Source organism: Podarcis filfolensis (genome assembly GCF_964270895.1).
Source record: "Podarcis filfolensis genome assembly, chromosome: 9".
NCBI lineage: Eukaryota > Metazoa > Chordata > Lepidosauria > Squamata > Lacertidae > Podarcis > Podarcis filfolensis.
In genome coordinates, this window is record NC_139610.1 from 21,617,855 (window position 1) to 21,632,084 (window position 14,230).

At 45.7% G+C, this 14,230-nt stretch overlaps 1 protein-coding gene across 9 annotated transcripts in view; it reads left to right on the top strand.

Annotated features, from left to right (window-relative positions):
* Positions 1–3,707: 3,707 nt before the first annotated feature.
* MTUS1 (microtubule associated scaffold protein 1) overlaps positions 3,708–14,230 on the top strand; it is a 107,779-nt gene continuing 97,256 nt past the window's right edge. For 2 of the 9 annotated variants that reach the window (XM_083630132.1, XM_083630137.1), the window contains exon 1: positions 3,757–4,155. The gene's annotated coding sequence lies outside the window, so the exon portion shown is untranslated. The other 7 variants (XM_083630135.1, XM_083630139.1, XM_083630138.1 and 4 more) reach the window with 7 other exon arrangements.

A 14,230-nucleotide genomic window follows, 5' to 3' on the forward strand; every position in this document is an offset into this window, starting at 1 on the left:
ATGAGCACTGGTTCTATTATGTTTTTATATATGTTGGAAGCTGCCCAGAGTGGCTGGGGCCACCCAGTAAGATGTGTGGGGTATAAATAGTAAAATTATCCTTGTGGGACATCCCTATTTTTGTTGGAGGGTGTGCAAAGCAGATGTTCTACCACGGAGATATGGCCCATACAATCTGTCCACCCGCTGCATTTATTCAATGCTGGAGGCCCTGGTGTGCATTCCACCATGCTCAGAAGTGGTTGGGATCTAAGAAATGGCCTTTTCTTTTGCAGCACCCATATTATGGAACTTACTTGCTAGAAAAGGGTGGCTGGCTCCCTCTCTTTTGAGCTTTGTCGCCATGATGGCTTTTTCTACCTCCACTGTTGAAGGCATTGTGCCTCTGAATATCAGTTGCTGGAGATCACAAGCAGGGAGAGTGCTGATGACCTGGTTGAGGGCTTCCCCATAGGCATTTTCCTGGCCACTGTAAGCCCAGGATGCTGTGCTTACAGCAGGGCTCCTGATAAGTTCAAGTGTTCTGCTAAGCCCTTTTTATTCTACTGAACATTTAATGGCAGTTAATAATTCTTTCTCCCTGTTCTTTAACCTTTTTTAACCTACTTTTGTTACATGATACTGTATTTTTGTTAGTAATGTTTTGTTAGTAATGTTTAGATAGTTATTATTTTGTTAATGCTACATTTTGGTGTATTTCAGTCATTTTGTGAGATGCTTTGAACTTATTTATAAAATTAAAGTAAGTGGGTAAAGGTAAAGGAACCCTGACAGTTAAGTCCAGTCATGAACAACTCTGGGGTTGCGGCACTCATTTTGCTTTACTGGCCGAGGGAGCCGACGTTTGTCCGCAGACAGTTTTTCCGGGTCATGTGACCAGCATGAGTAAGCCGCTTCTGGCAAAACCAGAGCAGCTCACGGAAACGCCGTTCACCTTCCCACCGGAGCAATACCTATTGATCTACTTGCACTTTGATGTGCTTTCAAACTGCTAGATTGGCAGGAGCAGGGACTGAGCAACGGGAGCTCACTCCGTCGTGGGGATTCGAACCGCCGACCTTCTGATCGGCAAGCCCTAGGCTCAGTGGTTTAGACCACAGCGCTATCCACAGTAAGTAGGTAGAAATGTCTAAATAAAACCCCCAGTCCACCTTTTGTGTCAGCATTTTTGGGATATTGGGGGGGGGACTTTTTTGTTTCAAAATATATTATGTTTGGCAACCACAGAAACACGAGAAATTCCTTTTTGCCTTCCAGATTTGGTGGAATGGTCTTCACCAAGTTCAAGTTAGAAATGGAAGCTCAGTTACCACGTTCCTTGGGTGATGATGTCTCTGCCACCCTTCATGTGAACAGCAGTGAACTAGTGCTAAAAGATCTATGTGATGTATTTCCTCTCCTTATGAGTTTGCACACAGGTGATCAAACAGAGATGACCTTTAAGGCAACAGATGCTATTCTAAATCTTCAGGTGCTAGCTTCACTGAATAGCCTGCATGAGCCACCTAGTTAATTTAATGCCCTGTAAGTACCATTTTCATCAATTGGATCTGAGTTATGCGTTTACTCACCAAACAAGTATGCATTCTCATGATTTGACAGCTTCTCTTATGGTGGTTTTTTTGTGTGTGTGTACTTTCTCTCCAGAGCAAACCATAATGAAAGTAAACATAGTTTTCTTTCATGTGGCAATAACGTAAGACTGCATTTAGCACAGTCCATTCATCTTTAAAAATACTTGGGTCAAAGAACACAATGCCCTCCTGACGTGCTCAGTTACCAAATCATTTAAAGTAGTGCCAAGTCACCAATGTTCTCTAGTATTAAGTCTTCCATGGAATTTAGATCCCAGACTGATGCACATGGAGGTTACCTTGAGTAGGGAGAAAAACTTTCCTATGTCTATTTAGGTGTCCAGGTCTAACAGAGAACAAATCTCTTGTCCCTATAATACTTGAGTAGAAGATGGAATTTTGGAAGAAGTGAATGAAATGGAATTTTGTCATGTCTTGGGTGGAGAAAAGTTACATCTGCTCAAATTGCCTCTTTTTTTACAACTATTAAATGTACAAGAGCCCCAATCCCCTTTTGTATCTTGTCAGTCAGCCTCACTGGTAACTTACCATTTAATGCCAATAGCATACTAAGTATAGCACAGCACCAAATACAAGTGGCATGATCCCAGCTTAGAAGATTAAGGCTGACAGCCTGGTCCACATTTTAGGCTGCAGTCCTAACCTTATTTACTTGGAGGCAAGTGCCACTGAGATCTTGGAAGCTATTGCCAAGAAAACATGGGTCGGGCCAGGCTGTTATTCTTCTTCTGAACAATTCTGGGACGTATTCCCAATTTTAAATATTGTAAACTGGTGCTTGGAGATCATCATTTGCAAAAAGAAATCCCATGCATGCCTGCTCAAACGTTCCATGGAATCCTGTAGGGCTTGCTTCCAGGATTGCAGTCTGAATGACTAAGCAATCATGCATGTCCAAGCTCTTTATTGCCAGCAAAGCCCAAAGCAGATTTTGAACCTCTGTTTCCTTTTAGGAACTTGTGTACAGTTTGACACATTTAAACATTTCTTTTTATTGCACCTTCAAACCACTGTGGTTTTGTGTTTTACCACTTCTTGCTGTCTACTTTCATAATCAGCAGCAATCGGTTTTGTGAAGTTATGACCCCAGATTCTTTTGTGTCAGTAAATGCCAAACCTACTTACGTTTCTAAGGGGATGAGTTAGCTGCATCATTGCAATTCCCCTGGGAGAGGCACCAACATTGTTTTCCTGAAGGGGCTCGGTTTAATGCATAAACTATGGAATTTGCTCCCACAAGACGTAGCTACAGGATGGCTGTGTTCTGCCTCCATCTTCTTGTTGGGAATCCCAGGTGTAGAGGGCACTGATGGCTCAGGTCAGGGATGCCAACCTGAATAAAATATTTAGGGGGCAGGTAAGCCCTCCCCCCGCATAATCTATCACATGCTGTAGTACACGCACACTATTTGAATGGCAAATAGCCATGAATTTGGGGGCCCTGGCCCCCTCGAAAACTTTCATTGGGGGAGCCAAAGGAACCTCGGGCCCTAGAAGTCGGTTCCTATGGCTCAGGCCTTGCTTGTGGGCTTCTCCCTGTGAGAACCTGAAGCCGGACTAGATGCACACCCTCCGACATTTCTCCGTTGAAAATAGGGACAGTCCCATTCCATAAGGACATTTTATTATTTATACCCCCGCACATCTGACTGGGTTGCCACAGCCACTTTGGGTAGCTTCCAACATATATAAAATCATAAGAGAACATTAAACATATTTTATAAAATATAGGTTTTATAGAAAACCTTCCCTATACAGGATTGCCTTCAGACGGCTCAGGGGGTGGATAACTCCATATCCTCCAACATTTCTCCAATGAAAAGAGGGACGTCCTAAGGAGAAGCGGGACATTCCGGGATCCAAGCGGAAACCGGGAGGGCAATCAGAAAAATCAGCGACGTCCTTGGAAAATAGGGTCACTTGCAGGGGTCTGCCTTTGCCCTGCTCTAGCAAAGCTTTTCTTAGCCTTTAAGAGCAGGCAGAAATGCAGCCAGTAAGTCTCTCCCCCCTCCACCTTTCTGGTCATGTAGATGAAGCGATGGGGCATAAGCCTCACCTGGTCAAAGGCTGTCGGCTGTGTTAAAGTCACAGCAACCGAGGTGGGCGGGGGTGGGCTCTGCGGGATGCGACACCCAGGAGGATCGACCCCCCAAAGCGACACAGAACAAAGTGTGCGGGTTTTGTCCTGCGGCGTTTGCGCTCACGCGTGTCTTACTTGTTCGAGGGAGAAGGAGAGAGTCGAGATCTGCCCCCGCTCCGCTTCTGGGCCAGGTATTGAGGAATGCCGTGACGTCACCGGGGGGGAGGAAAGGCAGGTGCTGCGGCTCCGTCGAAGAAAGGAGGCGAGGAAGGCGCTCCTCGGCTGGTCCCGGCCGGTGCTGAGCACGCGCACTGGGCGGCGAGCGGACCCAAAAAGGGGTGGGGGGAAGGGAAAGGGGAAAAAAGAAAAGAAGAGCGCGAGAAACCCAGGAACGAGGAGTGCGCGCCCAGACACACTCGCATACCCAGCAGCTGCCCAAGGCGCGCGAGGCGAAGCGTCCCGCCGCCGCCTCTGCGGAAGGTAATAAAGCACCACTGCAGGGCTGCTGCGCTTCGGCGGGAAGCTCGGCGAGGTGAGGGGGGCGAGGGGACGGCGGCGGAGGAGGAGGGAAAACTGAACGCCGCTCGTCCCTTTTGCCCTCAGGCTCCTCAAAGCTGGAAGTGTGGCGCAGCGGGTAACCGAGAGAGAGCGGACTCTGAGGCTGAGGGGAGTCGGTGGGGCTTTTGTGGGGCGTGAGGCGCCGCGGGAAAAGGTCGTGAGGGAACTTTGGGGGCGCCGCAACTTCGGGTGGGTGTCCGCCTTTCGAAAGGGCTACGGCTGTGGGGTCTGAGGCGAGATTTATAGATATATTTGTGTGTGGAAGAGGGTCGCTGTCAAGTTGGCGCGAGGAGCTGTGGAGAGCTTCGCCTCGTCTCCCACTTCCCCCCCCCCTTTCTCCGTGGCCTCCCCCATTCCGGCGGGACGCGCGGCTGGGCCAATGGGGTGCGCGGCCGCGGCGGCGGGGGTCTCCCCATTGGCCGGCGGCCTTGGCCTTCCTGCGAGTTGCTTGGACTCCGAGTTGCTCTTGCCCTTTCCTTCCCCCTGGCGTTTTGCTGCTGTTGGCGCCGGCTCTGGCTGGGCTCCGCCTCGGCCGCATTGGCCCGCCGCGATTCTGCGCCTTCTCTCCGCCCTGCGCCCGGGGGGGGGGGGGGGAGAGAGAGAGAGAGAGACACGGCTTCGCTCCTCTCTCTCTCTCCCCCCACCCCGCGCCGCCACCCGCCAGCTTTAGCTTGTGCCAGGCACTTCAGGGGAAAGTTGGCAAGGATGTCGCAGCTCAGGCCAAAGGGTTCTCTCTCCTGGCTGATCCCTGTTGCGCCTGCTCTGTGCTGCGAGCCCTTCTGCGAACGGGACCTGGCGCTGGCTGCCGCTGATCAGATGGGGAGAAATCGCATTTGCGGACTCCGAAGAGTTTAGGCAACAGGCGTCCTCGTTTCATCGCTTGAGGGCCGGTGGAGGCGTTGCCGCAGCTGACAGTAGAAAAAGCCTATTAAGTTTTTTCTTCTCTCCGAGTTTTGTGCTTGATCTTACAGAACGTGGAAGGGATGCCTGATACCCCTAGGTAGCTGCTGAGAGGTTTATATTTCACATTTCAGACTGGTTTAAATCTCCAGTCTTTGCGTTCCTTTAAAAGAAAAGAAAAGTGTGTTTCTTACATTTGGCACATCTGTAAAACCGATATCTAGTAGAATGTACATCTGGCTTTTTGGGCAAAAAAAGTATCATTTGCTTTCTGTTCCGCCTTAACAATATGATACACAGATAGGTAGGCTCAAAGGTGTTTCTACTCATTTGAAAACGCCGCTGAAGTTGAACTTGGGATGGCTTATTTCAAGACCTTATGGATTGTTTCATCTTCCTATCAGTAAAACAGGATTACTGGTTGGTTTGTGGAATGCTTTGAAAGGATGAATGGCACCCATTACTTTGAAAAATTCTTTGTGACCCAGCAGCCTCAGGCAGCACAAGCCAATGTGGTGAGAGTTGTCATCCAGCAACATCAAGAATTTGTTATTAAGTAAAACCTTCTCACAGCCTACCAAACAACATAGCAGGATGTTAATCCTAACAGGCTTAGAATAGCATGCTATTTATGTGTGCACAACAACAACAACATTGAATGTTTATGTTCTTAATATCATGGGTTCTGCTTTGGTTTATTTGCTTTTCTCTTTTGGTTCAGGAACTTGATCGGTACAGATTTGTGAATGTCTCTTAATGGGGCCCTAGCTATAGAAATCTCCTAAGGAAGGAACAACTGTTAAGGTCCTTTAAGGCACACTGCAGTCAGAAATCTCTTTTCCTCACTCAGCCCCTCCCCTTCCCCCACAGTATTCCTGGCATCAGATTGTTCCTATGCTGCTTCCTCTCTGCTAGGCTAATGTCTAGTGTCAGGTTTTCTCATCATGGGGAGAACCACTCTAGGGCTTGTATTGAATAACCCAGTGAAAACTACCAAGTTTATAGGCTAATCCTTATATGCTGTCTGGAGGGTGACCAACAACAATACCTAACACTCTCCTGTTTCTCTCCCCTGCCCCCCCCCCTTGCCTAGCAGTAGACTTCTCAAGGTCTGCTGGGGCAACCAGAACTGCTGAACCAAGAGTGAAATTACCATATGTGTGTGTACTCTTAAGGTAACCAGCTTATTCTGCAATCCAGGTGAAGCCTTTCAGGGGAAAACCCGTGCTGCTCTATTTTAATGCTTCAAACTCTGAAACCATCATTGAAGCAAGCGTTTGGAATGTGCATGCTTTATTGTTACAAGAGAAGCACTCAGATGCTTGTCTCCATCGGACAGGCTGAACAGTGTCAAGTAGCACTCCGGCTTTTTTTCACATCCAGTAGAAATGTCCTTTCTTTCTCCTGCGCAGACAGTTGCATTCTCAACACTGACCTCTCTTTGGTTTGCTAAGCATTCTGCACTGCTATGACGGTTAGTATGACAGGAATAATGATTGGACTGCAGTTCTAGAAGGACAGCTAGAGGCAGGGGATCCTTTAAACTTCTCCATTGAGGGGGAACGGCAGCTGCCCCCCCCTTAAACAAGAAGTGTGATGGAGCCAGCGCCTCCCCAGCTTTGCAGCCCCCATCCTGCTCCTGCTGGTGTGCAAGCAGGAGCCGGATCAGGGCTCTCTCAGCTGGGGAGGGGAAGCACCTTAACGGAGCCCCTGCACCGCCGGGGGCTCTATAAAACTGCTTGGTTGAGGTGAGGGTAACAGCACGCTCCTCAGCCAAGCAGTTGAAAGAGGCAGAGGGAGGAACAAGCTGTATCAGCACCTCACTGATGCAACTTGTTTCTCCTTCTGCCAGTATGAGGGCAGGCGATGGCAGTGTCATTCAGTGGTATATTGCTGGTGAAACCGCTGCCTCCAGCGCCTGGCTGCAGCTTGTTTCGCCCTTGGCGCTGGTAGCAGAGGGATTCAGAAGTCAGCAGTTTCACCAGCAATATACTGCTGAGTGAAACTGTCATCGTGGTCTGCCCCTCATACCGGTCCTGGGCGATATATTGATATATCGCCCAGGCGTCTGAACACTCCTCTCCCAACACCACTCTCTGGACACGGCCCAGGAGGAAGGAGCGGAACCGCTGTAGTACAATGTCCCTTCTGCTCCTAACTCCTGTAGATGGTCCAGAAGGATGTCATGGTCAATGGTGTCAGAGGCCACTGAGAGATCCAGCAGAACTAGGAAACAGCTTTCACCTCTGTCTCTAGCCCACTGGAGATCATCGACCAGCGCATCCAAGGCAGTTTCAGTCCTGTGATGAGGCCTGAACCCTGATTGGAAGGGATCCAAATGGTCCACATCCTCCAGACATGCCTGGAATTGTTCAGTAACCGCCTGCTCAATTACCTTGCCCAAGAATGGAAGATTTGAGATTGGACTATAATTGGCCATGATGGCTGAGTCCAGAGATGGTTTTTTTAAGAAGTGTGTCTGGGAAGACTCCCTCACAGAGGGAAGCATTCACCACCCCACAAGGCCCATTGCCCAACCCTCCCTGGCTTGCTTTTATGAGCCAGGATGGGCAGTATCACTCGTCTAAGCAGGCTGTCCAAATCCTCAGAGGTAACTGATTGAAATTGATCCCATACAACCTGACTAGTCAGAGCTCTGGCACTCTCCCTCCCCAGTCCTGCCCCTACGGTGGGGTCTGAGTAATTTTATCTGCAAAAAACTTTGCCAAGTCACCACAGGAGATATTGGGGTCCTCACTGGACCCCGATGGTAAAGGTGGATCCTTTAAACTCTGGACCACCTGGAGGAGTCTCCTGTAACTATTTTCCACAGATGCAATAGAGGCAGTGAAGAAGGTCCTCTTCACCATCGATATCACCACTTGGTAAGCTTGACATTGAGCTCTAACCTGTGTTTGGTCTGATTTAGAGTGGGTTTTCTGCCACTGGTGCTCTAGCTGTCTCAACAGTTGTTTCATCGCCCTTAGCTCCGGGGAAAACCATGGAGCCATCCGGACGCCATGCAATTGGAGAGGGTGCTTCGGAACCAGACAGTCGATAGCCCTGGTTAGCTCTGCATTCCAGTGGACCACCAGGGCATCAGCCAAAAGGCCATCAGAGTTAATTTATCAAGCTAAAACTGACACACACAGTTGGTATAAACGTTTGTAATAAAGCTATCTAAAGATCAATAGTCGTCCAACCTGCTTAGACATGAGATGCACCTTTTCAGTTTTTAAAGGTCTTTTTCTCTTATCCTTTCTCGCCCCTATCTATCTTTTCCTTTGAAATTTTTTATTTGGTGCAGGAGAACTCAAACCAAAAACGGTTGGTGCCACCAACTGTGGCTGCAACCCACGAGTTGAATGCCAGTAGTCTGCTAAAATGTTCCCAAGTAATTGCTTTGGAAGGTTAGTAAAGTTTCTTACTTGGAAGAACAAGTTCGTTTTTTAAAATGTCCAATGGTCAGGGATGATGGGATTGGAAGTCCAATGACAATCTGGAGTGCAGCAGGCTCCTCATTCATGCTCAAGTGCTTCAGTGGGAAACATGCAAAAAAGAAGCCATTGCCATTATTTCAATTATTGAAATAATTCAAGAATTATTTTATAGTGTGTAATGTACTTAAATTAAATATATACCCTTTTCATGTCAAAATGGTTGAAGCTGGCATTGCACCGATAATTGTAACCTCAGTGGTTGATGGTAAAAGTACAAAGGGGCATGGTGAAGAAGAGGTTGTAATTGGAGGAGGAGTCATTCCCAGTTAATTTTTTGTCCATCTTGTCGTTGGCTGCCAGACCAGGTACTTATTCTCAGAGTAATCTGTTATTAGTTACTTACTGTGGCCTTTATCTTATTATTCAGAACACCCAGGACAGGTGTTTTCTTGTGGGAAAACTTGGCCAGCAATGAAATGTTTTGTTTCGTTCGTGTTTATTCCGTGAACTAAGCATCAAACCTTAGGTGTGTTGTGTTTTCTTCAACAAGAGCAGGCATCATTTGGGTTGCCTAGTTGCCTCTTTTCTAAAAGTGGATATAATTGGAGAAAATAATTATTGCATTGCAGAAAATAATTACTGCATTGGACGAAATGTTGGTTAGGTGTAGGAATCCTTGTCTTTCTCAATCCTTCTCCCCCCCTACCCTGCCCTCTTTTTGTGGTATTTCCCTTCCTCTCAGTCAGGGACCGTAACCTTGACCTGAGAGAAACCTCCATCAAAGCATAACTGGATTAGCCACACAGTTTAAAGCCTGCCTCTTTTTTTTTAATGCAGAGAATTTAGCATGTTGTGACTTGCTAGTTACTATACTGTAATGTGTTTTGTGACTACCCAGGTTTCCAATAAAGATGGGGAACAGTAGAGTGTTTTAAGAGTATGGGTTTTGAGGCATGAAGAGATCTGCTGGAGTCTTGCATTAACTAAATCTCACAGTGGTGGATGATGTATCAAGACAGGAGTGGGGCTCCCAAGAGCATACCTGTAGGTGTCAAAGTTGTGAAGAAGTCTTGGCGATTATTTCTTCTAATTTCCAATAGTGTGGTAATACTAGTCTGTGAAGCAACAACAACAAGAAGAAGCCATAGGAAATGTTGGATGTTTGTTTGTTTGTTTGTTTGATGGATTCCTTTGTAATAAAGGAAGAAAATCAGTGGTATGAACATGGAAGTTTAAATACTGCAATTCAAAACACTTGTGTAATTAAGTATCACGCCTCAACTTGTGATGTGGTTAAGGTCATCTAGCTTTGGAAAGATGCTCAGTAGTTTCAAATGCTTATACTTTTGTTTCTATTTATACAAAACACTGCTGGCAAAAAGAGGGGGACTGGAAAGGGCATTCACGTTGAAATCTGATGCCGTTGCACTGTGGTCAAGGAAAGGTGGTGTGTGAATGATTTCTTGAGGTTCATTGAAAAATGAAAGGATTTTTTAAAATGCTTTTTAGAACCAAGCATGCCTCAAGCAATCAATGGCCCACTAGAGAAATGTACAGGACAAACTCGACTGCTTGGAATGAGCTGATGAAATCCCTAAGTGCTTTGCTTCAGTATGCTGGCATATAAAGTGCCACTGGGTTAAATGTTTTCCAGGCATCACTTGTAAAGTTATTGGGAAAAAATCAGGTTACATTATAACAGATGTTTAATAAACCTTCATTGCAGAATGTATGCACCAATGAACAGATTGTGTTAAGGTAGGAAAAAATATGAATCTCTCTCTCTCACACACACACTCAGATCTTAATTGTTTTATTTGCTATTTGTATGGGAAACCTATCCTACGTTCAAGTTTTAGTCCTACAGGACATTTCCTTTCCTTTCTTGCCTTAGAAAATGAAAGTTAATTGGTGACCTGTCTGTGAGATTGCAAGCCTAAGCATGTGTACTTGGAAATGAGCCCCATTGAAAGCACTGGGACTTTGTTCTGACTAAGCAAGGTTCTTCTGCGTTTGACATAAAGAAACAACTGAAGTATTTGCATGAGCTGTTTGCCTTTTTGATTGAACCTATGAATATGTAAAGTTAGTTGATGATGATGGATGCATTCCAGGGGTTTGGAAGCTACATTTCTACAATGAGTAGGTAAAAAAAACACCTAAATTTTCTGCTTCAATTATAGTGTATGATCTGTTCAACTACAGTAATCAGTTGTAACTGGTTGAGTACAAGGTGTGGGTTTGGGAGATGTTTGGTTTTTTTAAAGCCGAGGTATAGTGGAAAAGCTTTTGACTGTGTTGTGCTTTAATGACAGTGAAGCTTCTGGAATTGGAAGTTTAACTGTACTTGTAATACCTTTTTCTTTTCTTTTTTAAACGTCTTTCAACAAATATCTCCAGCATATTGTGCAGGGCAGTTCCAAACAGGAATACAGCATTTCAGCTTATTTGCTGCTGAACTTCAGGGTGGTACAGTAGTCACAAGCTGGGCACTTCCCCAATTCTTGGAGACTTCACAGTGAATACGTTTTAACAAGTTGAAACTCATACTGGTGTTTCCATTTGAAACAGAGGCAACTTTTCATAGTCAGCTCCAGAGTACTCTCATTTCCTTGGGTGCACAGGATTAGGTAGAACCACTTTGGTAAAGAAAGCTTGCTTACAACAACTCCATGGATTTATTTCACTTGCATGAAGCTCTTGATTAAGAACAATAACCTTCATTGTGGGTTGAGGCTTTTGCCTGAATGTGTGAACTACACGTCTTGGAAAGTATGATGAAAGATTTGTGTCGTTGGTTCGTTTACTTTAACGCATGCAATTTTCCATGATGAATATGCAGATGTGAACTCTCAGATTTTTACAGAAGAAGCTGATGTCAGTCATAAATTATGGTTATCAGATTGCATTTTATAGATCAATGCTTGAGGAGAGTACTGTACTAAGAAAACATTCTGACATTGAAGTAACATAATAGGTTATGCTGTTTTGTTGTACGAAGCTGCTTCTCTGTGATGGGATGGAGTTATTGACTGCAAAACGATTGCTTGAAGTTAATGGGATAATGCCATAGAAATGATTATGTATTTACAACTGGTGAAATTTCATGTTGCTAGAGTAATCTTCAAGTCATGTGGGGTGAGGAGAAATGACATGATTGGTGTGGAGGTTAACTTTGGAACTCTAGAATTCCCTTAAGGGCACTTTCTTGAGTGATGGAAAGTGTTCTTTGGGATATGGAATGGTATGGAATGTTAATGAGGGGGAAATGGCTGTCTTTTGCTTACTCAATCAATATAGGTTTGCCTTGCATTCTTGCATTGCAGACTGGGGGAATTCAAACATTGATCCGCACATTGCTTTTAAATGTAAGAAGAGCCTGCTGCACCAGCCTAGTGGCTCATCTAGTCCAGCATCTGGTTTTCACACTTGCCAACCAGATGCCTGTGGGAAACCCACAAGCAGGATTGGGGACAAGAGCATTCTCGCCTCCTGCAGTTTCCAGCAACAGGTATTCAGAAGCATTACTGCTCCAACTGTGGAGGCAGAGCATAGCCATCATAGCTAGCAGTCATCAATGACTGTCTCTTCCATGAATTTGTCAAATTCTCCATTAAAGCCATGTGTTCCCATTCATCCTTCATTTAAAGTCCAAGGGCTGAGAGCCAAATTGCATGACAGCTGAGAGGTACGTGTGACTGGGAGATGCAGCCATTTCTATGTACATGCTATATATTTAGGTAAGCATGTTAAATGTGCACAAGGTTCTTGTTATCCTTGTTAAGAACCTTAAGAGTCATGACTTAATATATACAGAAAATAAATTGTATAATGTGGTAACTATACAGTGGTACCTCGGGTTATAGACGCTTCAGTTTACAGAAGCTTCAGGTTACAGACTCCACTAACCCAGAAATAGTACCTCAGGTTAAGAACTTTGCTTCAGGATGGGAACAGAAATCGTGCTCTGGCGGCGTGGTAGCAGCAGGAGGCCCCATTAGCTAAAGTGGTGCCTCAGGTTAAGAACAGTTTCAGGTTACGAACGGACCTGTGGAACGAATTAAGTTCTTAACCTGAGGTAGCAGTGTATCAACACCTCATTGCACTATTGCTTGGGCTACATTTGCTAACTTCTTTTTAAAAAATCCGTCTTAGCTAATGGCAGTTGTGGGTTGCTTCCATTCATGTGATAACATAGTAGTGACTGCTATAAGAGAGCACTATGTTTTCCCATTTATTTTCTTGTTGGGAATCACTTTTAATATAAGCAGAGTGTTTGGTACTATTATTCCTGCTTTACCCAGGAATAATTTGCCTCCTAAACCCCACGCTTTGCCAAAGGAAATGAAAATGTTTTCATTTCCCAGTGCTTTTTCAGACGAGACTAGTTACTCAGAATGGTTGTAATTCTCACTTCAAGCATCCAAAGACCTCTCTTCATATCCCAGAAAAGTGCAAATTATGAGAAAGAGGGCTTTTCCTCATTACTTCTTTGGTGGTCAGCAGGAAGCATACCTAGCTGTAAGTAGGATATGATGGCGGTGATCAGTCCCACCATGGAGACATAGCATGAAGACATTGACATACTTTAATGGGAACATGTTGAAGGTTGCAGGGTCAACCCTTGGCATCTACTACTGAAGGAGTCAGACTGTGGAAAGACCCCTGTATGAGATCCTCGGGAAGACTGAACGCCTTTGCAGAAGCGGGATTGTAACTTGATGATGGTGAAGGTATGAATGAGCCCGTCAAATTGCACGTGTGGCTTGCAGTACAGTGCAATTAGAGTTGTAGTTCACACTTTCAGCTGACAGTGTTTAGCTGCTGAGAAATCCAGCAATGTGTATACCAACCCAGAGGCCCTAACTACACTTTGCATATGCATGCATGTAACAAATGCCCAGTGGCTGCTTTCTCATCAGGTGGGAGATTTGGAGCAGTTAAAAATGACACTTATCCTTTCCCTGCACACTGCTTCTGAACCCAAGCCACTTCCCCCTGCTTAGTTTCATTTTTTAAAAAAAAGGTAGCTTACTTACACACTTACCATACTGTACTGAATAATAAACAAATCCACCCCAGAACAAAAACTTTAAACTCGGTGATAAATAGCTTTCTATTAAAAAAAAAAAGGGGCTAGGAGACAGATGCAGACAAAAAAAGCGTATTAGCAGGATTCCATTTGCTTCACACACAGAAGAGCCATTCACCAAGCTCTTTAGTCTTCCCAACTGAAGGAGCTGTGCATGTCCCTAACACATTCCTCTTGTCTCTACTCCTTTTCCCTTCATTTCCTGACTGAAACCCCCATCGCATTAGGAGAAGGAACTAAGACCAGAGCCGTAGCAGTGGGGAGGGCTAGCCAGGTTTTTTGCCCCAGGTGAAGCCTCCAGAGGGGTGCCAATGAGGCTCCCAACCCATGTGTGTGTGTGTACACAAATGCATGTGGGGGGCCCAGCAATGTGGCTAGCCGCTTGGGTGCCTAGTGCGGGGTGCGTGTGTCCTGCAGCTGGGGGCGGGGCTAGCCTCTCCGCCACTTGGGGCCTCTCCACTGCCTCCCCCTCAGCTGTAGGGCAGCTGTGGGAGAAGCAGCGTAGGCAGAGGCAAGTCCCATGCTGCCATTTCAGGCAGCGCAGAACCTGCAGGTGCCTAAGTCA